We start from the raw sequence: 25,354 nt of genomic DNA, 5'->3' as shown, positions 1-25,354 counted from the left end.
CAGCCGGATAATTAATTGTGTTTGTGTTGCGTCTGCCAAGCGCTCCTTTTTTCCTTCCAGCTGGAGTGAGAAAAAAACGCCGTCATTTATTTTGCCATCTTTGGCTCTAATTTCCATTCAAGGGATTCAATCGGCCGAGAAATCTTCATCCCGCTCGAGCCATTTATCGCGCTGGAAATCATTTCATCTTTTGAAAAGCGGATTTCATATTTCTTTTTCGTATATCTCCGCTGGCTTTCCTATTGATCCTAGTGGCTGGTCTTTTGTCCTTTTGTACGAAAAATATAATACCCCTTTTTTCCGCACACTATGATTATACTTAAGAATAGAGATGAACATTTTTTCAATTCTTTTTGTCATCAAAAACTGAAATTAACAAATAAAGCCTAAACTGATCATTTTTTATGTAAAAAAATTAAATTGTTCTCAAAAATTCGATGAAAAATCATACTTGTTGCATATGTTTTTTTAACTATTTTTTTTTTGTAAATAAATTACCCATCTAGAATTTGATTGTATTTGATCAAATTATTTTCAGAAAAAGGCCTATTTAAATATTTCTCCTAAAAATAGCCCGAAGCTCAAAATTTTGATTAAAAAAATTATCAAAGTACGCTAATTCGCTTTTTTCACCTATTTTGCAAAAATAATCACCTAGTTTTCCCAAAGTCTACTTACGAATATACCAAATGATATTGTTATCGCCTTGAAAACTCACCTGCAACAGAGAAAAAGGACAAGTTAGAAAACAATGAATGTGCAAGTCAGAACCACTCTCAAGTGGTTTAAATGCTAATGAAGTGACAGTATCTCGACAAGAGATCTAGGTGCTGCGCCTGTGATGCTCAAGAGTATGCAACCGGTGAGTCAAGCCTGATCAAAAGGTTGCATAAGAACTATAAGATGGAGAGTACTTGAGCACGATTTGTCACTTTTAATACCTAGAAGCTCTGTAAGTAAGCAAATGACAAATTTAAAATAATTTAATAAATCATAAGTCAATTACAGCAAAATGTTGAATTTTTTAAATTACACAATAAACGATGTTAAATGTTAAATTTTTATTTATTTAAATGTGCAATTTTTTAATTATTTAAGTAAAATTTAATGAAATATAAAATTAGTTCATCAGTATTTAACTATTTTCATAATTTTCAAAAATTCAGTTGAATGATGCCAAATTTTAATATTACTAAATTTTTCATCATAACAAAAAAGTAGTCTTTAATAGTCAAAATATAAGCACTTAATTAAGGGCTCTTTTCCTCACATATTCATAATTTTTAAGCTCTCTTTTAATTCTAATTTTTATTTTGGTTTTTGTACCTTCATTTAAATATCATGTTCACGGTGATCTAAATAATAATTTTTGCTGTAATAGTTATTTGCAGTGCTTTTTCATTATTATTGAGCCATTTCACCGCAGCTGGTTTTTTTTATATCCGCCTGACATGCTAATTGAATCAAAATAACAAAATACGAGCGCAAATTAACAAGCTTTTAAATTTATACGCAACAAAAATATATTTCGCTTTTTTCACCCTCTGGTGATTCCGCAGTAATTTACGAGACCGCAAAAATTCCGTTGCGCCGCCATTAAATAGATTGAGCTGTTTAAAAATAAAAAAGGGCTCGGGCATTAGTTCGTGCATTGCTTCGCAGAAAGCAAGAAAGGACATAACTTTGCTTTTTATTCGCTCCCTCGCGTGAATAAAAATTGCGGTTGTGCTACGTGGCGCTCGCGTGTGTCCCTGCGCGCACAAAAGAGGCGAAATGCAATTCCTCCTGCTTTCGCTAGTTTGTTCGTCATTCAGGCCGCTGCTGATATTTTCAATTTGCGCAATTCTCGCGTGCTTTTAAAGGCGATGGAGAGAGCGAGGGAAGCGATTCGCATTCATGGCAGCAGCTTTTCTCGCCACCATATTTCTTCGAGATAGCGCGCAAAAAGCCCCGAAAGCTGCAGATGCTCTCTCGCGCGTCTTTATGCAAAGGATTTTTCCCCGAACGGGGGGCGCAAGAAATAAACGCTGACACCAACAACTGTATTATTTCCCGGCTAGATTTATGCAATTCAATTGTGTCCCGCGCCTTATCTGCGAGACAAAGCGAAATTACAACCCAAGTCTCTTTCATGTGGCAAAACGGGGAAATTTGTTTTATCGCTTTTCGGCTTAAATTGTGTGGAAAGTCGGTAGTAAAACTACCCTTGCTATGCGAATTCTCACATCGGCATCATCTGTGATATTTTTATTGTGTTTTTTTTCCACATATTGTATTTCACAAAACAGCGTTCTTCCTGTATTTTGTGAAAAGTGAGATGGAAAAATGATTTTGAATTTCAAATAAAGTCGGATTTCATTTCAAGTTTCTTTTTACTTCCCAGCCATTTCATTTCATGTTATGGGAGAGCAAAATTATGAAAATTAATAAATTCCATTGTTTATATTTCTCATGTTTCAAATCTGAGCGCAGACGGGTAATTAAAAAAAAAGCAATTTTGCATTTTACATTAGCCCCATAAAAAAACTAAAATCCTGAACACAACTTTACAATTTTTTTTTGAAGAAATCGACACCAAGAGATGATTATGGAAATGAACCTTAAATTTAACTATTTTCCATAATAAGAAAATTAGCAAATTGAATTAATGAATTTTTATTTATATATCAACGGGTAATCTCTGAAATAAGTGAGTTTTGTGTTCTAAAATTGATGATGAGATTATTTTTCTCTCTCTATGAATCAAAATCTTTGCAAAATCATTTTGAAATTTTTCAACTTTAAATAAAAAATGAGACGAAAACAATTAACGTTTTATTAAAATTCAGTGATAATTGAATTTCTTGAAAAAAAATTCATGAAATCTAGTGCTTATTATGTTATTCTCTATAATTACGGTGGATTAATATGATATCTTTATAAATAAAAATTTCATAATTTTAAAACCTAACACTCAAGCGCACAGCAACCTTTAAAAACATACTGTCTCTTTTCCAAAAAAAAAAAAAACAAATTCAACCTCTTGATACTTTTCCTGTTCATGTTTTTCTCATCATTTAAAAAAAAATCACTTTTATAATTAAAGCCTCCCTTTTTTCATTAGCTGAGACAGTAATTAAAAATCAATAAAAAAAACTGCATGAAAAATAGTGATTCCCCTCTTTTAAAAGATTCTCGACCGCCCACTATCCATCATTAAGTTGACTTAAGTGCCCATCAATTATCTTTTTTCCTGTTAACTTTAAAGACCGACGTGTATTATGCTTTCAATGCTTCGGAAGGAATTACCCAACAGTGCCTCACTGCTTTTTGTGCGTTCGTTCTTTTCTGAATAACAATGAGACGCTTCTCCTCTTGAAAACGCATCGATCGATCGCTTCGAACCAACTGTTAAAAATGCTAGCAACACGACGAATGAATGCGCCTTGAATCAAACTTGGCGCTCTTTAAATGATTGGACTCGTTTGTAGATATTGATGCCTTATAACAAGCCGAGTTTTAAATCAAAGCACTTTATCCTTTGAAAGTCACAAGAACACTTAAAGTTGTTCTTCTTTAACCTCACTTTTTATATAGAAAAAGAGAAGAAGAAAATTGAAATCATGAAATATTTTAATTTTTTTTAATTAAATTCAAATCAAAATTTAAGAATTTTTAAGGATTGATATTAATTTTGAACAAATTAAATTCAAAATTCAGATGCAAATCAATGCTAGGCAACGGTTTTCCGCAAGTTACATTGGGGCCAATCAACGTGACCAGTGAGGCTGTCCGACCGATAAATTCGATGGTCGAGCGCAGCTGGCAAAACGTTTTCAAGAGGACCGTCCTCTCTTTTCCTCTCCAACTTAATGGACTCTTCTCAACAAGGTGCAATTCTCACTACTCAGTCAGGCTTCTTCTTTTGCCGACGGCTAAAGAAGCTTGTGTCCACCCACACGAGCTTGAAACATGCCATAAACGCTCCTCTGCAAACGAGATGAATCAAAATCAACGCTCTGCGCAATATTTGTTTTCAGTGAAGCGGAGAAATGTTTGCTTGCTCACTTCCGTTTTGAGCTTACAGATGTGAAAAGAGGAAATTTTGATTTGTATTAGGGACACGATATGAATACAAGATTTTTTATTTATGCATTCTATGCCTAAACTAAAATTAACATTATTCAATACAAATTTTGAGAATGGTTTTTTTTAACTTGATTTAAAATATGAAGTATTAAAATAACATTTTTTTTTTAAAGTAATTTACACAGAAGTGATCTGGTTTTTCCAATAAGTTCAAATTTGATTGAAATATATTAAAACCATGCAAGTTGAAAGGCAAAATAGTTTAGTCCATACTTTTTGAATTTTATTATATTTGCAACTGAATATTGAGAGAGTCGTTTGGGAAATTAATTTAGCAACCATCAATTTAGAAATACGTTTTTTAAATTCCCCCTGGCAACACAAAAATTACAAATTTATTCCCTAAAAATAATTATTACCTTTAATTCGATCTTTGATGAACTCATTGTTTTTATAAAACACGTTCAGTTTGAAACCAGACATGTTTTTATTCAATCGCGAAATTATTTCTTTTAAAAAGACACGGTGGAGCGTGGTAATTGGCAAAGTTTAATGGGAAAACTATTATATAACTGGATATTCAGAGAGCAGCACAAATGCAATAACAAGAGCGGGCGGCTTTTGAAAACGAGCTTGAGTGCAGCGGCGTAAAATTTAAATCTGCCTCTGGGCAAAGTCTGCAAAAGAAGTTTGAGCGCATTAAAACGCGAGCTATACGGGCTTTGTATTACTTTCTGATGAGCACAGCCCATGCGCGCTAAGGAAAAGAGCCGTAATTCGGTATTCATGGGCGAGGTGGAAAAAAAATTGTTGCTAAATCGCACGGCCCGTGCAAATGGCAAATAAATCTCACCAACGCTCGCGGAAGCCGCGGGCGGAACGGAATAAAATGAAAAACCGCAGGAACCACTCGCTCCTTGGGGAGTTGGCGGCGCTACCAACTTTCTTTCGCAACGCCACCTTTCTCGTCGCTCCGAGTCGATTTTTCCGGCCCGCTGACGCTTTTGCAGAAAAACGTGGGCAGATTGTTATGAAATTCCCTCCACTTTGAACAGCGCTCTTTGACAAGCCGGCTGCTGAAAATTTCATGTTTGTTACGAAATTGTCGGAAATACCTTTTAATTTATTAATTTAAAAGCAAAAGGCATTTTTCATTAAGAAAAATTAAAACTTTATCGGTATTTTAAAATATTTTATAATAAATATCAAACTGAAGGATTATTCCACAGTAAATTATATTTCTTCAATGACTTATATGAATTTTTTTGAATTGCTTTGTTATCTCTAATGGGAAAGACTTACTTGATATTTTTTCTTCTTAATGTTCACCCTCTAAAATACATTCAAACTCTAGATATTATTTGTAAATTGTTCCATTCTGATAATATGTGAGCCTCAAAACTACTTTTTTGTAAATTCGAAAACTTTTAAAGATCCACTCCGATAATTTGTTTTGCTGTTTATTCTGAAAGATTGCTAAATTTTGAGTATATCTTGTGAAAACACTATTTGAAAATTCCAAAAACCGTTGCGTCTCAATCAAAAGAAAACCTAAATACAAGTGATTCGCGCGAAAAACGTGTGAGAATTGAGTAGCCAATCAGATCCATCAGTTTGTTCCAAAAACTACAGAATTTGGTCACATTGGCGCTGCCGTCGCTGATTTTGCCACTAATGCCCCACGGCGCTGCAGAAAAGTTGGCAAAATCAGCGATCGCAGCGCCAATGTGACCAAATTCTGTAGTTTTTGGAACAAACTGATGGATCTGATTGGCTTCTAAATTTTCACACGTTTTTCGCGCGAATCACTCGCATTTAGGTTTTCTTTTGATTGAGACGCAACGGTTTTTGGAATTTTCAAATAGTGTTTTCACAAGATATACTCGAAATTTAGCAATCTTTCAGAATAGAGAGCAATACACTTGACCGGAGAGGATGTTTAAAAAACATGTTTGTTTTTTCACAAAATATTTATATCTGCTCTATTTTTTTCTGCTTGAGTAGTTAGTGGTAATTTAATAAGAATTCTGAAGCACAATGAAAAGAAATCTTGAAAATTAAACTTTCAAACGAGTTCCGCCATACATTTTTAATCTTAATTTTTATGAAAAAGAAGACTATTAAATTATACTATTAAAATAAAAATAAAGAGATTCCTTTTTGCAAAAGCAAAAATTGTTTTTATATTAAAAAACAAATGGCTCCATTTTTTCTCAAATAATAACAATTTTCGCATCAATGAAAGTTTGATCTCTTCATTTCCATGATTATCTCTTCACGTGTCGATTTCTTCAAACAATTATTAAAATAGTAGTTAACTACAAAATTGGAAAAAAAAAATAGTGGTTTCGGCATCTTTTTTCCCTTGAAAACAGCTTATTTGCGAACTTTAGGATCAAAATTTGAGACTTTTAAGTTGTCTTTAGTTAAAAAAAAAATACCAAAATTTTAGCAAATTCAAGTTATTCAATAAATTTCAAATAAACCCATCTAAATTGCAAGATTATCAAAAAACGCCATAGCACATATTATAAGTATTTATTGAACCAACAGATGAACAAAGAGCGCGCAATTCTAAGTTAAATTAATCCTTAAAATACTTCAAAAGTGACTTTTTATGGAAAAAAAATATTTAAACTTACTAATTATAGTTTATTCCCATTCTGAGAGTAAGAAATTTAACTGAATTTACTCCTCGCCAAACTTTTGAATGAGTGACAAAAAAAGTTTCCTTTCTAACAAGACTTCTTAATCCACCTGCGGAACTGGTGCGCAAATTTGTCCTGCTTGGAGGTTCGCCAAAAGAGTTTGTGCAGAATTTTGTTTCCGACTCGAAATAATTGGACCGCTAACAATTATGCACGCCGCCAGTACTTGAGCCAGACTTTGAAGTTCCTTGTGTCGGCCGTCGCAGCTCTTCAATCCACTTAACTCCTTCTCATTCGCCTCTTTGTAAACATGCATCGCTAATTTTTTTTCCAAGCACGCCACCCTGTGTGTCGTACCTTTCTTTACATATGTGTCTGGTTTTCTGCTCTCTCTTTCGCGCTTGTCGGTGAGAAAAACCGCAGCTGACGCGCGCGAGTGATGGTGTAACGCGAGGAAAATCTTCTCTAGGCCCTGCTTACTTAGCAGCTTTAGCAGGGCAGATCCTCTGCGTTTTCACGTGCCGGATCAGCTCGCGGCAAAAGAGCATCAGCCCTAATTCATAATTGACGCAATTTCGCCGCTCCTCGCTATAGTCTGGTGTGGTGAAAGTTTCACAAGTACTTTGAAGCAGATTTTATTAAAGAAGTCAATTAGGCGCCGTGTTTTAGATTAAAATTTTAAGCACTCCTTGAAGAATAATGGAGTTAACTTGAATGAAATTTAATTTTTTTTAATTAGCTGGTTTCATAAGCAAAGAAATTTTTAAACGTTTTTGTTTTAAAATCCTTTTAAGTCAATATTTATAGAAGAAATTCATGATATAGAACATAATTTTTTAATTTATGACGCTAAAAAACACAGAAATAGCTTTTTAAATTTGTTTACAAACGTGAAAATGTTTAGATTTTACGGCTCCAGTTCGGCGAGTAGGTTTAATTTGGAAACGCTTTTGCTATCAAATTAAGCCTACGCTATGAGTTGTTTACTAGATCTGGCTGCCAATTTTCTCAATCTATTTCCAAATAACCTGTTTTTTTGACCTGTTGTGAGAGATAAAACGAATTGAATTGAATTTTTCCCTCATAAAATCTGATTTATCAGAGGCAAAGGAAAATTTTCAACTAAAAAAAAAATAAGGTATTTCTGACACAGCAATGTGGACCAAACTTTATTAAAAAATATTCCAAAAGTGAGGAAAGTCCAGAATTGAAACTTTATCCAGATTTAATCTCCTTTTTTCCAGAAAGTTCCAAACATTTTTTCCCCTAGGGCAATTCCACTGCGGCTTTGGTGAAAATGAAATAATTCCTTTTGAAAACCTGCTGAAATGAAAGGAGGATTTTTAAAACAGAACTGCTTGTTGTAATAGCAAAAATCCCTCAAATTATCACAAAGGAACTTTTGAGCAGAATGGCAAAGTTTATACTCATTCATGTGTGGGCAGGCAGGGCAAGGCAAATAAATGGAAGCCAGATTTCAAAAGATTTATAAATTTGAATAATTCGTGACTTTTCTGCCAAATTTCACAATAGCATAATTAATATTAAAAGCTGACTGAAACCAACAAAGTGTGCTGTAGAGTCCAATCAATTCGTCTATTGTTTAGCGGCCATACAGATTTGAATGATAAATTAACTTTCAAATGAAACAATTGTCCATGTTGTGCTGAAAAATTTCCGCGCTGCTAAAAATCTGGAATAATAATGTCTAAAATGTGATACTTTTTTTCAATTTACGATTCTTAAACTGTAATTAAAAAAGATTTCATTTCTCTTTTTTAAAGTGGAGAGTAAAATAATAATTTTGATCTCTTACTGTGTGTTTAATTTCTGAACAAACAACGGCAACTTTTAAATTCACAATCTCTCGCGAAAGCGTTTATTGTTTATCTAATTCCCTAAAAATTAAATCACAGGGAATGTTACCTTATCTTCACATAAAATAAATAATAATTTTTTTAAGTTTATTTTTTTACATCAAGGGAACGCAATTTGTAATGTTTTCATTTCTTTCTTAGAATTTCATATTCATGGAAGTTAATATTTGTTTAAAAATTGGAATAAATCATCTCGAGTGTGCATGTGTAATTTGAATCCCCAGCCAAATATATCCAGCCTCTCTCTGAAAATGAAATAACGTTTGCAGAAAGAGAGCTCGCTCACTTTCGCCCAGACAAGGCGAAATATAATCCGCCTCGCTTCGCGTTTCAAGAGTTGTTTGATAAAATATGAGCGAGAGAAATCGAGACGCGTATTTGCGAAATTGCGCCCGGCTCTTCTCATAAGGCGCGCACGTTGCGGAAATCGCGAGCAATTCGTCCTACTGTACGCTTGTGTATGTAAACAGTGTTGATATAAAGTATTGTTTGCTGCGAGAGAGTGTTGAAGTATACAAAGCTTCAAATCCGAACGGTGGCGAACAGAAATGAGTTAAAATCAAAGAGATTTTTGCAGCGCTCGTGGATATGAAACACGACGTTTATTTGCCAAAGTAAGGTAGTGTTTGACGCTTTTTCCCTCACAATCAGTGGCCGCAAACTCGAATCATGGCTGCTTTATTTTGTCTGTTTGGACAAAAATAGGCAGAAATAAAATATTAAGCTCAATGGAAGCGCCAAATGGATGATTTTTTTCATTTTTTCCATAGTTATATTTTCAATCCCTCCGGATTTATTCATTCAAGACTGGAAGCAGTAAAATTATCTTATAATAAATGTTGATTTCAAATATATGCAAAATTCTCAAATTGAATTTCACTGAATTAAAATCAATAAATATGGTTGACGCACAGGAAAAATAGGTGATTTTTTTCAGATCAAGTATGTAAGAAGCACTGTTATCGTAAAAAGCAAAAAAGAGTGCTTTTTTTACATAAAAAGTTTTTAGCGATGGAACTTTATAATATTTGCAAAAAAAATACTTTGATAATACTGTAAAACGTTTTCTTTCCAAAATTTTATCAAGTGAAATATATAATATATAATTTAATTCTAGTTGTTCATTTGTCCAACTTGTTTTGAAAAAATTTAAGTTGAAAAGAATTGCTGCGGAGGGGAAAATCGTGCTGCTAAACGAAATTAATTTTTTTTTTAATTCTGTTTAAGCGTTTTTTCATAATTTGAGATGCTAAAAATTAAATTAAATTTTCCAATTTTTTTTTTTAATTATAAGACTATTTTATATAGTAAATAAGTACACCCTTGAATTGAAGAATTAAAATTCTCTGAAAAAAAAAATAATAATAATTAAAAATTCAATGAAAATGACATTGAAACAAACACCTACAACAAATATAATTTAAATTGATTTAAACCAAAGTTTTTGTGCCTAACTTAACTTTATAAACCCATCATTCTCTCCGAGAGTGCAACTTCATTTCGGAGAAAATCATTTTGAGACGTGTGCGTGTCTTCTCAACTTGATGGCATCCGCACACGAAACTGTACGCAAGTCGGAAACAAACAAATCTGGGGAGGCAATAATAATCGAGTTTATCTCAAGATTGGCAGCAGCGGAGAGGGCGGAAGTTGCGAACTGGAAGCAAAGGGGGTTGATTGCAATTATTTGGCCATCAATACGGGCCGCCTAACGACAAGCGGACGGCGCCCTTGTGGCATTCGCCGGGGGTTGTTTTGTCTCCTGAACGAACGACGAGGAGCCGCCGCCGCGAAACAAAGGCCAGACCAAAAGCACCCCCAGCCACCCCCGAACAGCCCTCTCCGGAGCAGTCATTACGGTCGAGGTGCATTCTCTCGCACTCGGTGGCGGCGACGGCGAGACTACCTCCCTGATATTGCTTCCTTGGCCCGCAGCCACCCCCGCTCGCCACGTTCCAACCCCAACCGGCTTCATCCCTTGGATAGGGGCGAAATCCGCCCACTCTGCCGAAATCCGGCTGCTTTCAACACAAATTTCAAATGAATTCTTTCTTCAAAATTCGACCGGTGCGAGAGCAAATAATGGAGGTGCATATATGGCAGGGCGGGGGTGGATTCCGCCCTTTCGCCGCCACGACGCCTCGTGCCACAACATGCACTCGCACACAGTGAGCCATTGTATCGATTTTGGCAAAATCGATGGGGGCCGCCGCTGCCGCCGCCGCTGCCTCTGGTTCCCACTCGCTCAGTCTCTTTTCGCGTGTGTCTGGACCAATAATGAGATGTGTCATTCGCCCCCTCGGCTCAGCGAACCAACCCCGACTGCGCGCAAAGAGAGTGACCGCTGCTCTTATCGGCGCCATATATCCGATTTCACGCACCATTTTCAGTTTAATTATCTATCGCATTGGAAAAACCACAGTGTATTTTGCTCTATGAAAATAGCTCTGATAATCTCCTTCCAAAAATATCTTACAGTTTTCTATTTTAAACAGATCAGATCACGTTTATCCGTCTATCGAACAATTACCAAAATATTTTTAGAATAATTTTTTACTCGCATAAAAGTCATTTTTATACAGAGCGCTAAAATTTTAATTATTATTATTTTTGTTTAATAATTTATTTACAATAATATTTTCATTTTAGGTAATTTAAGTTGTAAAAAGCCAAGCTAATTTTGTGTCAATTTTGCAAATTCTTTGTTTGATCTAATAAGAAAATTAATTTGTTTATGTAAAAGTTTCACAATCTTACTCCCTATAAATGAAATTGATATACTACGAATTATCTCTCGCAAATTTTATAAAATATTTATTGATTTGTTTAATAAAAAAAAGACCGCTGTACATTTGAAACTTTTAATGTTATAATAATTAACCTAAATTACATTCAGTTTGAATTTTCTCAGTCAATTCTTTTAACAAAAATTTAAACTTTTACGAAACATTGAAGAACTGCCCAAGAAACTAATAGTCGAGGTCAAGTGGTATTTCATCTCCGTTTTTTTTCTGCCCTTTTTTAGGTTGCATTAGCTCTTTTCAGTTGGGCGGCAGAGCAGTTGGAATGCAAATGAATGCAAGAGACTCGTTAGCACGCCTCATTGTCAGAAGGAGGTCGGGTCGGAGCGTTGGATTTGAGATTCCGACTTAATGAAATGCGCTTCTCCAGTCTGACGAGAACGGGCGAAAAATTCAAGCACGCCATATTAGACAATGAGGAGGCAGGCTTGATAAATTAAAGTGTTCTTACATTGACGGAGGTTTCTGGAGCTCATTACTTTCCGCATTTTTTTTATTTTTTTAATTATTTTAGAGAGTCGGAGAGCGTCTGCGGATTATAACAAAAGTGCGTAAATGAAGATTCTCAGAGAGTTTTGAATAAATAATTACACTGTTTTTCTTTTCAAATACATAATTTTGAATATTTAAAAAAAAATTACATTAGACCGCCATAAATTTGATGTAAAATGTAAGGTAGATTCTAAAATTCTAACTTATAATTTAAATGAGAATAAGCTTATTTGAAGAAATTTTAAAAATTCAAGCCTGGCATGTTTGGAGCAAAAAATTGTTTTAAAAATTTCTTTAGAAGTCAATTCCATTTTAATCTGAATTTCAAAACAAAAAATATAGTTATTTGTGAAATAAAATATTACTGTGTCCTCTACGCACAACTGATCAAAACTCGGATTTTCCTGCCTCCCTGCTTTTCAGGAGAACATCTCATTTTTCGTCAAAATCCGCAGCCGCACGGGAAAGAAGGGTTTGCCTGTTATCGCATCTCATGGATAAAAATGGCAAGTGTCCAGCCCTTCTCAGTCCCTCATCATTTCGCCGCCTTCCGGCCAGAATGCTTTCCGATTTCCATCGACTCGTCATCATTTCGGAAGATGCGCGCCGTAAGTGACACCCTAGCTCACCCCCCGTTCTCCCTCTCATCCCTTTTCGCATCATGCAAAGTCGACCGGCCGAGAGTTCTCTCGCCAATCAGTGCCCGTAAAAGCGGCGTTGATGGAGTTCCGTCGGCCTATTTATCTGCTCGCCGCCACCGAGTCTCCGCCGCTTTCAGAGCACGGTTGGTCGGCCAGCCCTTAAAGCGACGCCGCACACACGCGCTTTTAATTTGCGCCCCTTTATTAACTCTTTTATGAAGCTCTAAAATGACGAGGGAAAGAGGCGCGATGAGGCTGGAGAAAGACTTTCGCGCGCTTTATTATAACCCAGCAAGTGTATAATTATGCACTTGCTTACACTGTTAGTTATTTGCAGGGTGACCCGTGATGATAATTTTGGGCTTGTTTGCGAATTTAGAAAATGCAGAGTGGCCGAAAGAGGATAATTTTCAGAGGGTGCTGGCTCTCGTTAGGCTGGGCATTGAGTGAAAGAATTAACGAAATGAGCTGATGCAAACATTTTCAAGTGCAGGACGGCTGTAGGTATATACGTATGAGCATGATTTTTTTCGTTTTAAATTCAAGCACCCTCAGCATTTTTCATTATAAACGGAATGACATCAGCTGAAGTGATTTTACCCAAAATTCAGAATTAATTAAAAAAAAATGACACATGTATGTATTTTTCTCGAGTGATCGTCACTCAAATTTAGTTGATGTTATAAAATGTGAAACTTGAAGTGCGTTGGCTTTTTCACAATCAATTAACAACAAAACAGATTTCGGAAATGCTAAATGTAAGGTTTTTAACAGTTTTTAAGGATTTTTACTATTTAAAAATTCAACCCCAGGACAAAATTTGATTTTCAGTTTAATGTTATTTAGTTTTAATTTAACAAGTTTTAAGTTAACTTAACCATTTGTTAAAAAACCTCGATCCTTGATAAAAAAAAAAAAACATAATTTCGAACTAAATTTGTGGCAACCTTATATACTAAAATTTAATTAATATTTCATAGCAATATTTTTATTTTGATATATTTAAAAAGTTTCCCCTAATTTTAGCTTAAATGTTAAATAATACATACAAAATTTAAATTTCTAATTTTCTTTTTCAGAAGGATTATAAAGATTCCTGCATTTTAATTTGATTTAAAAATAAGGTTTTTTTTTTTAAAAAATTATCATTTTTCAATTTCCTGTGAACCAAGTTGATTAACTACGTAATATTATTTCATAGGTAAACTATGCAAGTTTGATTGACTTGAAATTAAATTTTTTTGTGTGTTAAATCAACAAACAATTCGATGTCTATCAAGTTGATAGTTATCAAATTGTTTATTGATAGTATTGCTAATTTGGAGGAAAAATATTGAGGGCGATCCAAAAGCCTAACCTGGCCCAGGCTAACTTGACTTAGCCCCGGGCTAACTTATCCCACCAGCAAAATTGAATGGCGGGTTTAATTAGCCCAGGCCAGGTTAATTTAGCCTGGGCCAAGTTAGCCTTTTGGATCGCCCTCATTGTCTTTAAAAAAAAATCAGAACCATGTAAGGCTTTCTTTAAATGATTTTTCCTTTCTAGTTCCTTGGAATAATTTTGTTTTCCTCTTTGGAAATTAATTCCACTGGTCTTTTTAGGGCTTACTTTATTTATATTTCCTCCAACATAAATCAACTACATCCCTTGTACTGTCCGCAAAGTGTTTCCCCTTCCACACGGCTACTTATGGGGTCTCTTTTGCGGTCAGCAAATGCCGACGAGCCCAAATCTGGGATGGATGCTGAGGGCGTCGTGCGAAAGGACGTCAAAGTGTCGAGAAGCGGGGTAAGTGCGCTCGGCACATATTCCGGGCACACCAGTTGCCGAAATGACGAAGTTTCGATTATCCCAGAGGCCCTTTTATGTCACTTAATTCGCGTGACGAAGTCGTAAACAAGCAGCGCGCAATAATAATGCGGAGGCGCACACCCATGATATGAAGTCTGGCAACTAATTGCCAAAGTTGCACAGTCGGATATAATATGTATGTGTGTGCGTCGTAAAAGCGGGGAAAGCGGTTCGTCTATATGTTTGGTAATCCTGTTTGCTTATTTTATGTGCGCCTTTCCAGACGCACACGTTGCCACAAAGGAAAAGCCGATTCGCATAGCCGCTTTTGCTTTCTGCCGCGCCAGAACAAACACGACGACAAACGCCGTATTGGAATATTTATGTTTGCACGACGAATTCGGTCGAAAAACGAAAATGGCGGACACATTGAAAATGTGTAATATGAAATGTTTGCCAGTGCTATTATTTTTTGCAAGAATAAATGTGGGTGTTTGAAATGCCCAGGCAAGCAACAAATCAATATGAGAATTTTCAAAATGCTGCCAAACACAAGCTGCTTTAAAAAGAAATAAAAACATTGGATAATTATTTATTAAAGCTACGCTGGTAAAAATATTCTTTTGTTTTTTTTTTAATTCGCTGAAAAAATTCTTTCTGAGAATGTAATATTGCAAATATGTATCTTTCTGATTCAAAATACATATGTGAGAGTAGAAACGACACTTTTTCATAGAAAAAAATAAAAATAATACGTTCTTAGAATTTCATTATAAGCATTTAGATTTTTTGTTTCATGTTTTTTTTTACAAAAGGAAAAGAAATTGCGCTTCGATATTTTTATTCCTTTCCCGTTTGAAAGCGGTCTAAAAATTAAAATAACTTTGAAACGTTGGTACGATTTTTGTAAAAAAAGAAAAAAAAATACAATAATTAAATATAACAAAGAGGTTGTTATGTGAAATAAATGCTAATCCACACAAACCCGCGTGATTTGATTGTTGTTAAATATAATTAATTGGAATTTTGAACAACGAGCTTTAATTATCTACAAAATACTTCATGGCTTAAGTTTCCAAGCGGATGATGTTATAGAACGTGTAATCAAATTTTAATTCCTTTGCGAGTGCTCATTCAATTTAGTTGCGCATTGCACATCCTTCAGCTCTCTCTAGAAACTTCAGTAATTTGCTTCTTTGAAAGATTATTAACTTGATATTACATTAAACAGCAAACAGTGCATAAAGCTATTTTATTTATAACAAAAGTGGCTGCCAATCGATTTTTAATTGAGGAATTCTTGTTCAAACTTCTACTAGATTTTTTTTTTTTTTAAATAAAAAATTCGCTTTTTTCCAATTTTTACCAAATAATAAATCATGATTTGCAAATAAAAATCAAAGAGCAAATTGTTTGACTTTAGCGTTGAACCTGAAAAAAGTTACTACGAAATTTATGAGCGCGTTTTTATTGACCGGCGTGCGGCCGCGCGGGTAGGTTTTTTTGAGTTGGGGACGAGTTTAATTATGTTGCCGACAAAGCGTTTTGATTAAAAATGCCGTTTAATCTCGGCGTCTCCATTCGACTGGCATGGCATGGGGCGCAAAGGGCTCGTATTTCCTTTTCCTGGCATCAAAGCCAGCAAATTGGAGCCGCTCGTTTTTTTATAATGAAGGGAAAATCAGGGAAAATATAATATATATGTAGAAAATTTGCTGGAACAGGTATTTTCCGAAGAGTAGCAGCGAAATAATAACCAATTTTAAACATAAGTAACAAAATTTCTATTATTATAATGAAAATTAATGATATAAATAAATGAAAAAATTTGATGAAGTGATCAATTTTTTCCTGGATGAGTCTCCAAAGAAATATTTTTAAGTTCAATATGAATTTATAACAATATGTTTTTGAAAAAGTTAACAAAGTCGAACAATATATTAACTGGAATTTAATTAATCGATTAAATTCCTTCTAATTCAGATTGTGGAGTGGAAATCACCCTGTAGATTCAAATTTCCAAGTTAGGATGAAAATGTTGTTTGAAAACTAAATAATTTAATTCTGATTTTGGCTAAATCATCCCAATTAAAAATGAACAATAACCCTAGTTTTAGAACCGACAAAAATTAAATCACAAAAATTTATTAATATTAAATGAAAAAAAAAATTAAAAATTTGCCTTCTGTTCAAACAAAAAACAAATTGATTCACTAGACTTTCGATATGCGGAGTATTTTCCATGCAATTGAAAGCAAATGATCAATGTCAGCTAGGGGTGATTTTTCCTTAAGCACAATGTTTCCCTTTCAGCGGAAGCAGCAAATCGGAGATGAGTTTTGGCTTTTATTTGTGCGTGTGTGACTGTATTTGAGTGTGTGTTGCCCCTCGAGGAGTAAATATCGCTGCGTATAAAAGTGGAAATTGGCCGAAATTACCGCCGCAGCCGAGAAGGAGGAAGAAATGGGCATGAAAAATAAATTGCGTCTCCGCACTAGATGGAGCGAGATGTATTTTCCTATTTATCTGTCTGCTTTTTCTCCGATCACGCGCGCGCCTTTACAGCCTCAATCATTATTGGACGCGCCCACACCACGCGAGGCACCCCTTTCTCGTCCCGGAGACTGATAAATGGCCCAATTTTTAACTGCCAGATAAACGAGCGCAGATTCTAATTTGAATGCGACGCCGCCGGCGAAAGGAGACGTCAGGAGCAGCAAGGGGAGCTGACGATGCTCCGGGGAAAAATTGAGTGAACATGCGAGGGTGGGTGGGGGTTAATGCAAAAGGGATTTGTGCATGATCTCGTTGGAATTCAATTTTTTAAATCTGCAATAATCTCTCTTAACTCCCAAATACTCAGTTAAGAGATTTGTGTGACAAATGTGTTGAGAAGAGGTAAAAAGTAATAAAAATTTTAATTTTATCCTCTTCTGCTAAAGAGCCCCTGAATTACAATATTTTGAAGTCGTTTTGTTAATATTTCTTCAATTTGATCATGAAAGGTGTAATTATTAAAATTTGTTTTTCTTGTATAATATAATTGTTAGGAGGTTAAAAGTAATTTAACCAATTGAAATATATGGAAAGTTTGGAAAATAGTGAATTTGACGATTTGTGGAGTGAAAACATAAAAGGAAATCAAATTTTTGATATAATTTAAATCACAATGAAATTTAAAATATCCACTTTACCTTTTTTTTGTATATAAATTATCAGTTCAACAAGAACTTTAAATCATGACTCATGAGCTGCTTGTAGGTTTGAAATTACTTTAAATTGCAGTTTAACGGTATAAATAGGACATTTGTGTAAAGAGATAAAGAGTGAGTGAGATACTGCAATTTTATTTTGGGAAAAAAATGTTGTCTTCTTCTTGTAAAAAGATCCTTGACAGAGAATGTTTGTAAATACTACAAAATTTAAAAATAAATGTTTGAAATGGAAGAAGACAATCTTATAAAATTTATAATATCTCATCTCACAAACACGAATTTTTGTTTGTGGAATGCAAATAAAAAAATATTTACATTTTGCGAAAATCAACATTTTTTATTTTTTGTTCATTTTAGAAATGGATCGTTTTCCTCATTCATATTGTTAGTCATTCATTTTTCATCTTTATTAAAAATTTAGACTTTTTTTATCTAACAAAAGGATCGCTTTTCAATTTCGATGGCAATTCATGCTGTCGGCAAACAAAAAGCGGGGTAGCATTTCATCTCGGTGGAAAGAAGTGTTTTCCAAGTTTAGCCAAAGGAGTGGGCTGTGTGCGAGGGTGGCAGGGACGGCGTCGTTTTTGCAATATTCGGCATCCGAGCAAACATTAGAAGCAAATTTCGGATTAATCGGAGCGGAAGAAGCGGCGGGCAAAAACAATTTTGTTTTCCTCGCCGTAGATTCGCCGCTTTTTCGCTGATATCCAACAGATATGGTCCGTTTGCGAGTGAAAGTAAATGTAAATGCATGTGTTGGAGCGAACGATATGGTAATGAAAGCGCGCTTGGCTGCTTGTTTGCGGGAGGAAAACAAGCGTTCGCTACTCGAAGAGATCTGGTCTGTGTTTTTATGCCCAGTGCCGCGCGCCGACATGCATGTAAAAATGGCCAGGCGTGAAAATGAGCGATGAAAAGGACTCTTCTGTTTCCATTAATCTCATTTTTGCTTGTACCAGCAGCACGCACGCGTTTTGCTTTTATTGCTGACGGGCGCGTTGGAAGGTCCATAAAGTTGCACAGTATCACTTCTCGCTCTCTCGCACCGGCTTAATAAAAACGTACGTTCCAAAGTAGAGCGTAATTTGCTAAAAACGCAGATTTTACATTTTTAAAAGAGAATTTCCCGTTTAATCATACATTTTCTGCCCTTCATTATGGTGCAGAACCTTTTTAAATTGTAATTTAAAGAGCCTTAATAACGAAAATACATAATTCAAGTTATCCAAAAGCTTAATTTTAAAGGATTTCTAATTAAAAAAAAATAATAATAATAATAAATTTTTAATTACAAAATATTGTTGTTTTGTTCCAAGAGACCGGTATTTTATGGAACTAAAAAAAAATTAAATTAATCATCATCATCAAAATTAAATTAATTGAACATATTCAATTAAATTTGTTCAATAGCTACTTCACCTGGATTTTTTTTTCAAATTTAAAGCAAAGTTTTGTTGTTAGTAAGACCTGGAAATATAGATCAAAGGTTTCTCTATTAAAATGTGCCTCCGAAGATCCACCGCATCAAAATTAATCAGCAGAAGCGCCAATTATCGATGATTAAAGCCTATACGTCGGAAATCAGTGTTGCGTAAACTTTGTCATGCCTCAAGGGAACTCTGTCTGATTAGAACTCAAATTGGTCTGTTTAACTTGAGATTATGCGAGGAGGTCATAGCCTCTTGCCTCGTGAGCGTTAAACCCGTCTTACGAGTGTCTTCTACCTGTGCTTGTGAAGTCAGAGGCAAATTAGAGTGTTAAACTGTAAGCAAATGAAATATGGGTAGAAATTACAACACCGAGGTAAATAAAAAACAGAAAGAAAGTTGCAATTTTTAACTTTAAATTAAAATTGCGTTAATAATGAAATTTTACTTGAAGTATTTCGGCTAGTTTTGTTGTTTCTTGTCCAATTGGTTGATCTGAAACTCTAATTTTTGAAGTGGAAAATATACTTCAGTTTTTATATACGAACTTTGAGGAAAGTGCCAAACTTTTTCCTTATTAATTTCAATTAAGCCCATAATTTTCAGAATTATGATCACCAAAATAATTAAGTACGGAAAAGTTTTCTCATCAACTTTCCTGACAATTTTTTAACATCACGCAGCTGGAAATGAGGAAAATCCGCTTCTAAACAACTCCATCTCCGGCACCGTTTTAGAGGGAGAGAGATTTGTGCGTCGGCTGGAAACATTAGGTTTGAAAAATGGCAGGTTGGCCGACAGGGTCTTTATCAATACGGTCAGTTGGCGGCCGACTGGGTCTTTTAATTACTGCCAAGCATTGTCAGCCGCAATCCGCGTTGGCAAGGTTTTGCGAGACCCCTGGGGTCTGGGCCAATAACAGGACGGGCACCCCTGGGCATTCGGCCGCCTCTGATTGCAATTTGGCCCGCGATGGAATCGCCAATCAATTTCCTCCGGCGAGCGGAATTCGAGCGGAAAGCAAATCGGCTTGCCATGATATGTGTATTGTGCTGTTTGTTTGTTTTGCCCGGCTTTTGTGCACTTGTAAATCTTCATTACTGCGGGTGAGTATTGCGCGCTCTGCCGTTTGGTTCTTTGACCTCGGGTCGCAGCTTTTGCAAAACAGACAAAAACCGCAACACCCCATTAGTTTGTTGATGAGAATTTCGCTTCCGGCGTAATCACCGTTGGCGCTTCACTAATGAAAAATATAAACAAACAATCGCAAACAATAATGATACAGTTTTTTTTTTCAATTCCAACAAGGATCTGTAATCATGTGCGTGTCATTCAAACAACAACGTCATTGAAAGAAACTGCTTTTGCAGTTTTAATTTGCGTTTAAAATGTGCTAAAATATTAATTTAAATTTGGAAAGAACTGGTAAAATCAATTATATTTAAAAAAAAAAAAAAAAAAAGGATAGTTTCATCAATTACAAATTAAATATTGGCCATTGGCTGAAAATTGAAACGTATTAAAATCAATTTGATATTTCAATGAATATTTAAATAATTAAAAATTGAATGCAGTATAGCAGTTTTTTATTGCATAGAGTTTTCTTCATTCCTAAATAAATAAAATTAATAAGTAGAGTTTTTATAGGTTTTAAAACAGAGATTGCGATAAAAACTCTTTCGTTTTATTATCACATCATTTTTTTTATCACATTTGATGCGTAGGGAAGTAATTTTAGTTTTAAAAGCAGAAAACAATTCTAATCAGCTTTCCGGAAGACGTGTGGAAAGATTTCAAGGCTCACAATTAACTTTGCGTTAGAATTTTTATTTTTCCCAATGATTTATCGAGATCTAAGCTATGGAATTTTAATTTTCCATTTGGACCCTAAAGGATACTCATCAAGATTCTACACCGTGACATTTTAACCAAATCAATTTAATTGAAACTTGAAAACAAAACCATCAAGATAAATGAAACTTCAATTTATTTTGATCAGACCGATTGGCAAATTTGATTTAAATTTTGTTAATACAATGCTCGTAAAAAGCAATCTTAAATTGTAAAAATTCATTCCTTGAGAACAACCCATGATGTTTTAAGAAATTGCATTTAATAGGGAACTAGATTTTCCCCAAAATCATTCCAGCAGATTTAAGCCGATGAGCGATAAGTCCCTATTAAAAAAAGTTTGCTATTTTTTTTAAATAAATTTCTTTTTTCTTATTAGATCCTCTGCAAAAGCTAAATTTATCCGTTTCTGGATAAAGGTTTTCCCTGGAGCGATACATAAATCCTGTTTTGAAAGTGGTATCAAGTTTCTGAATGTGCGAAAAATCGGAAAAACTATTTTGCCAAAGTGTCTACACGGTATCTTCCTTTTTCGCTCAAGCAGCTCGGCGTTTGAAAGTTTCAGCGTCATAAAACGCGAGATTGATAGAACGGGTCGGAGGAAAAAAATATATACACACACACCAGATCCACCGCAATTCTTATCTGGAGCGGCGAGAGTGGCTGGAGTCTATTTCCTGCCCTCGAAAATCGGTAATCCATAACACACACACATATCGGCGGTGCACGCACATTTGGCAATTTGGTCGGGTGCTGTGTGTTGATGGCGAAATGTACTTTTGGCGTCGGAACGAGAGGCCGGAATGCTGCCGCCGATCACGGTCTATCTCGCAGAATGCGCGCGTGAAGCGAATGGCAAAATTTTGCGCCGCGGGCGTCGCCGTCCGCAGGATAAAACCCAACAACATAAATATGGATTTCGGCGACGCGCGTCAAAAAATCTCGCAAATACCGTTTAGCCGGGCAAATTCAATTTCGGCCCATTCAGGCGGCCGCGCCGGCACGTCAGCCGATGGAAATAATATACGAACAGGCACGCAACTCGCTGATAATTTGACGCTCCCCCCGAAACGCCTGCCTGCCCGTTCACAATAACAGACACTCGTCAAATTTGCGGAAAAAATACGCGTGCACACGTCCCCTGAAAGGAAATTCGAGTCTGTCGGCGTGGAAAATTGGGCGAAACAATTAAAGAGAAACCCGTGCGTACGAAAATTCTGGTGGTGCAAATTTTCAAAGGGATTAATTACATTGTTCATATTTTTTGACGTGTTTTGCCTTTCAATAAAAAAAATTTCAAATGAAAATAACACGAATGAAAAAAGAAGGAAGTGTCTTTTGCTTATTTTTAACACAATTCTTTTTTGTTTATTTCTTTATAAAATAAAAATTAATGTTATTAATTTATATAAATAACAAAAATAATAAGAACATATTGATTAACTTTTGAGTCAATCTGAAAAGGAAACAATTGGTACTGAAAATTCCAGTCAGGACTCAACCGTTGATGAGGTTGCAGATTTTTACAGCATAATTACAGATTATCAAAGTTGAAATATGCAACCTGCTTGACATGCTGGAACACAAGAAAATGCATCAGTTCAAAAGTTGATTTTTTTAAGAAACAACTTCTGAAATGTTGTGTGATTTTTTTAAATTTATTATGATTTTTTCTCTGCTGTAAGATGAAAAAAAATAATTCAATTAAAAAGATTTAAATTGATCAGGTTATTTACATGAAATTGATTAAATATCGCTCAACAACAAAATAAATGGAGTGTGAAACTTATTTATCATCTCCTTTTTCATTTTGTTTGCGTTAAGACAAAAAAAATAAACAGCTAGTCTACCTACATATTTGCTCACAGTCTGCAACTTATTTGATGAAATATGCAAAAACAAAAAATATAACTAGTTTTTTAACAAAAAAAATTTTTATACAAATACATGCACCAAACAAATCACATCGGTGTTTACGTTGAAACATTTAAATCTGCATAAATTTTTATGGAAATTTTCAGCAGTTATTTTTTTGAATTTTTTCATGTCGGCGTTTGCAAACATTTAAACCCCCAGCATTATCAAATGAAATAAAAAAGAGAAAATTTTGAAATTCAAGTCAAAAATGGTATTTTTTTTTTTAAAAAATGTTCTCCGGATTATCCCGGTTCGTTGAAAAATTCGCTTCATTAAAATTTTCGGCAATGTTTCCGCATTTCCGAACCGAACACACTTGACCAAAACCTTTGGCTTTTGCAATGTTTGACCCGTGCAAAGTGGTATTTGGCGAATTCCACAATCAAGCAACACACACAAGAGCGTTATGCGAAAACAACAAAACCAATTGCGGCGAGTGACTGATCTGAGGTTAGGCCCGGACTACGAATTCGCCCAGTTTCCATAGCACGGCACAACGAGCGGCATTAATTCGGAAACAAAGCTAGCCTGGGGCCGCAGCGTGCGTGCGCCATATCAGATTAAATCAATTAGTCGCGAGTAAATTTCGGCAGATAAGCAGTTAGGAGCACTCCAAATAAATTGGACGGTCTCCATTGTTGCCGAACTGGTGCGCGACAAAAATTTTGCCACCCCCGAGCGCAGCCCACACTTGACGCTAATCCGCTATCGATTTGTGTTCATGGAATTTTCGGACCCTTGTTAAAAAGTTAAGCAGCTCTAAATTTGCTTTGACTGCCGGAGCGCAATCATTTTACTTCCTACCGATCAGAGATGTTTTTTTTTTTGTGTGTTTTGAGAGGAACGGAAATCCCTACTTTTGAAAGTAATATAAACCTCTCAGCTACGAATACGGACAAAGAAAGCAATTCAACAACTTGACGTTTTTCTTTCTGTAATATATATAGAGAGGGCAGAGGAAAATCAGTCAACAAAGAAGATTCGTGCCTAAAAAAGAAAAGGTCGTCAGATATAAAAGAATAAAGCTTTGAGAGAGTAATATCTCCAGTTTAGAGGGTCGGGTTGTCCGTTTGTAAAGCAAATAAAATATTTATCAAAGTGCTTACAACGAGGTGGTACAGAATAGTTGAAAGTTAATAAAATTCTAAATAAGATGCATAATTAACGAATTTTAATATTTAATTAGTTCAAAAGGCTAAAAGGACTCGTATAAAATCGTTCTCAATCCCAATATGAAATTTACGAGCAAAATTCTACAATTCATCTCCAATTTTCAATGACAAGGAAGCTCAGATATCTGACACTTCCTTACCCATTCCAAATTTAGGGGCTCGCAGAAAAGTTCAAAGTCATTTCCGATGATTTTGTCTGTAATGAAAATGTTCTTAAAACCCTGAATTGAGTTAATAGCCAATTTTTCAAGAGCGTTAAGTTTACTCAGACGATATTTTTCATAAATAAATAAATCTTTGATAACTTTTCCCAATTTACGGCTCCAGCTTGGCAATTAGGTTTAATTTTGAAAAACTTTTGCTTTCAAATTAAGCCTATTGCGCTTTAATAAGTTGTTTATTGGTTGCAAATTCTCTCATAATGCGAATTTTCCATTTCTCGTATGACTTGTTGCAAGAGAATACATGAGTGAAATTTAAATATCAAAAGTACCCCTGGAATATGGTGATTGTTTCAAAGAAATGATGTTTTTTGTAAACTTCCATTATTAATCTTGCACTTTTGGTAGAAAGAAAATTTTCTGCTGCTTCGAATTTTTATGCTTGTAGTTAAAAGTTAAAAGCCAAATATTTTCTACGAATATGAAGGAAAACGTATACGAGTATGATTAAGCATTTTCTTTGAAATGTATAACTGACAAGCGCAAAAAGTAGTGTGTAATTTTCTTTTACAAGTTTATAAGAGTCTCCTTTCTCGGTTCAAAGAGCGAAACGAGGGCACTCTGTAATTTCAGCTGGATGCGGAAAGCTCGTATTTTGATTCACTGAGCCGACCGACGCGTTCGGGTGATGAGGCTCTTCCATCTGTTCTCGATTCAATTACGCAAAAACCATCAGGACACATCAAGGGCGGCCCTATCTGTTTGCCTTAATTGAAAAAGATAAAAAGCGACCTCGCCCTTTGCGATACATCGCAATAAAATTGCGGCTCGAATTAATTAAGTGGGCCTTCGTTTTCGAATCTCCTTTCAAATTGACGCTTTTAATAAAACGGCTCAAGGGAAGATGGATGGATATAAAGCCGCCCAGAGCACAGCAGCTCCCTGGGCAAACACATCCCCTAGCAAAGAGGGGCGCAAAATGGATTAGGCACCTCGACGGCGTGCGCCAAGATTTGCTCTCGAGGGCGCAGGTAGTGCGCACGATCGAATCCGTTATCGTCCTTTTATTATTACTCGTCGTGCGCCCCTTTAAATGCGGCGGCGGCCCATCAATTATTAATGCCGACGACGCTTTTCAATGCAAAATTATACTCTCGGAAAAGCAAATTCGTCGGCGGCGTTTTAATGCAAACGAGGGGGGTGTGCGCGTCTTCGGTTTCAAAAGAGACGCGGCCCCTCTCTGCACGTCAAATGGATTTCGTAAGCAGAGAGACAGACACTTCGGCAAACCTG

The 25,354-nt window shown here is 35.4% G+C and overlaps 1 protein-coding gene across 1 annotated transcript in view; it reads right to left on the bottom strand.

The window, feature by feature from the left end:
• The window catches only part of LOC132204309 (tyrosine-protein phosphatase 99A), a 76,178-nt gene that overhangs the window by 39,560 nt on the left and 11,264 nt on the right, over nucleotides 1–25,354 (bottom strand). The window lies entirely within an intron of this gene.

Source organism: Neocloeon triangulifer, unplaced genomic scaffold (genome assembly GCF_031216515.1).
Source record: "Neocloeon triangulifer isolate White Clay Creek 2 clone unplaced genomic scaffold, ASM3121651v1 ptg000022l, whole genome shotgun sequence".
NCBI lineage: Eukaryota > Metazoa > Arthropoda > Insecta > Ephemeroptera > Baetidae > Neocloeon > Neocloeon triangulifer.
The sequence above is the reverse complement of the archived record's forward strand: the minus strand, read 5'-3'. Positions and strand labels throughout refer to the sequence as shown.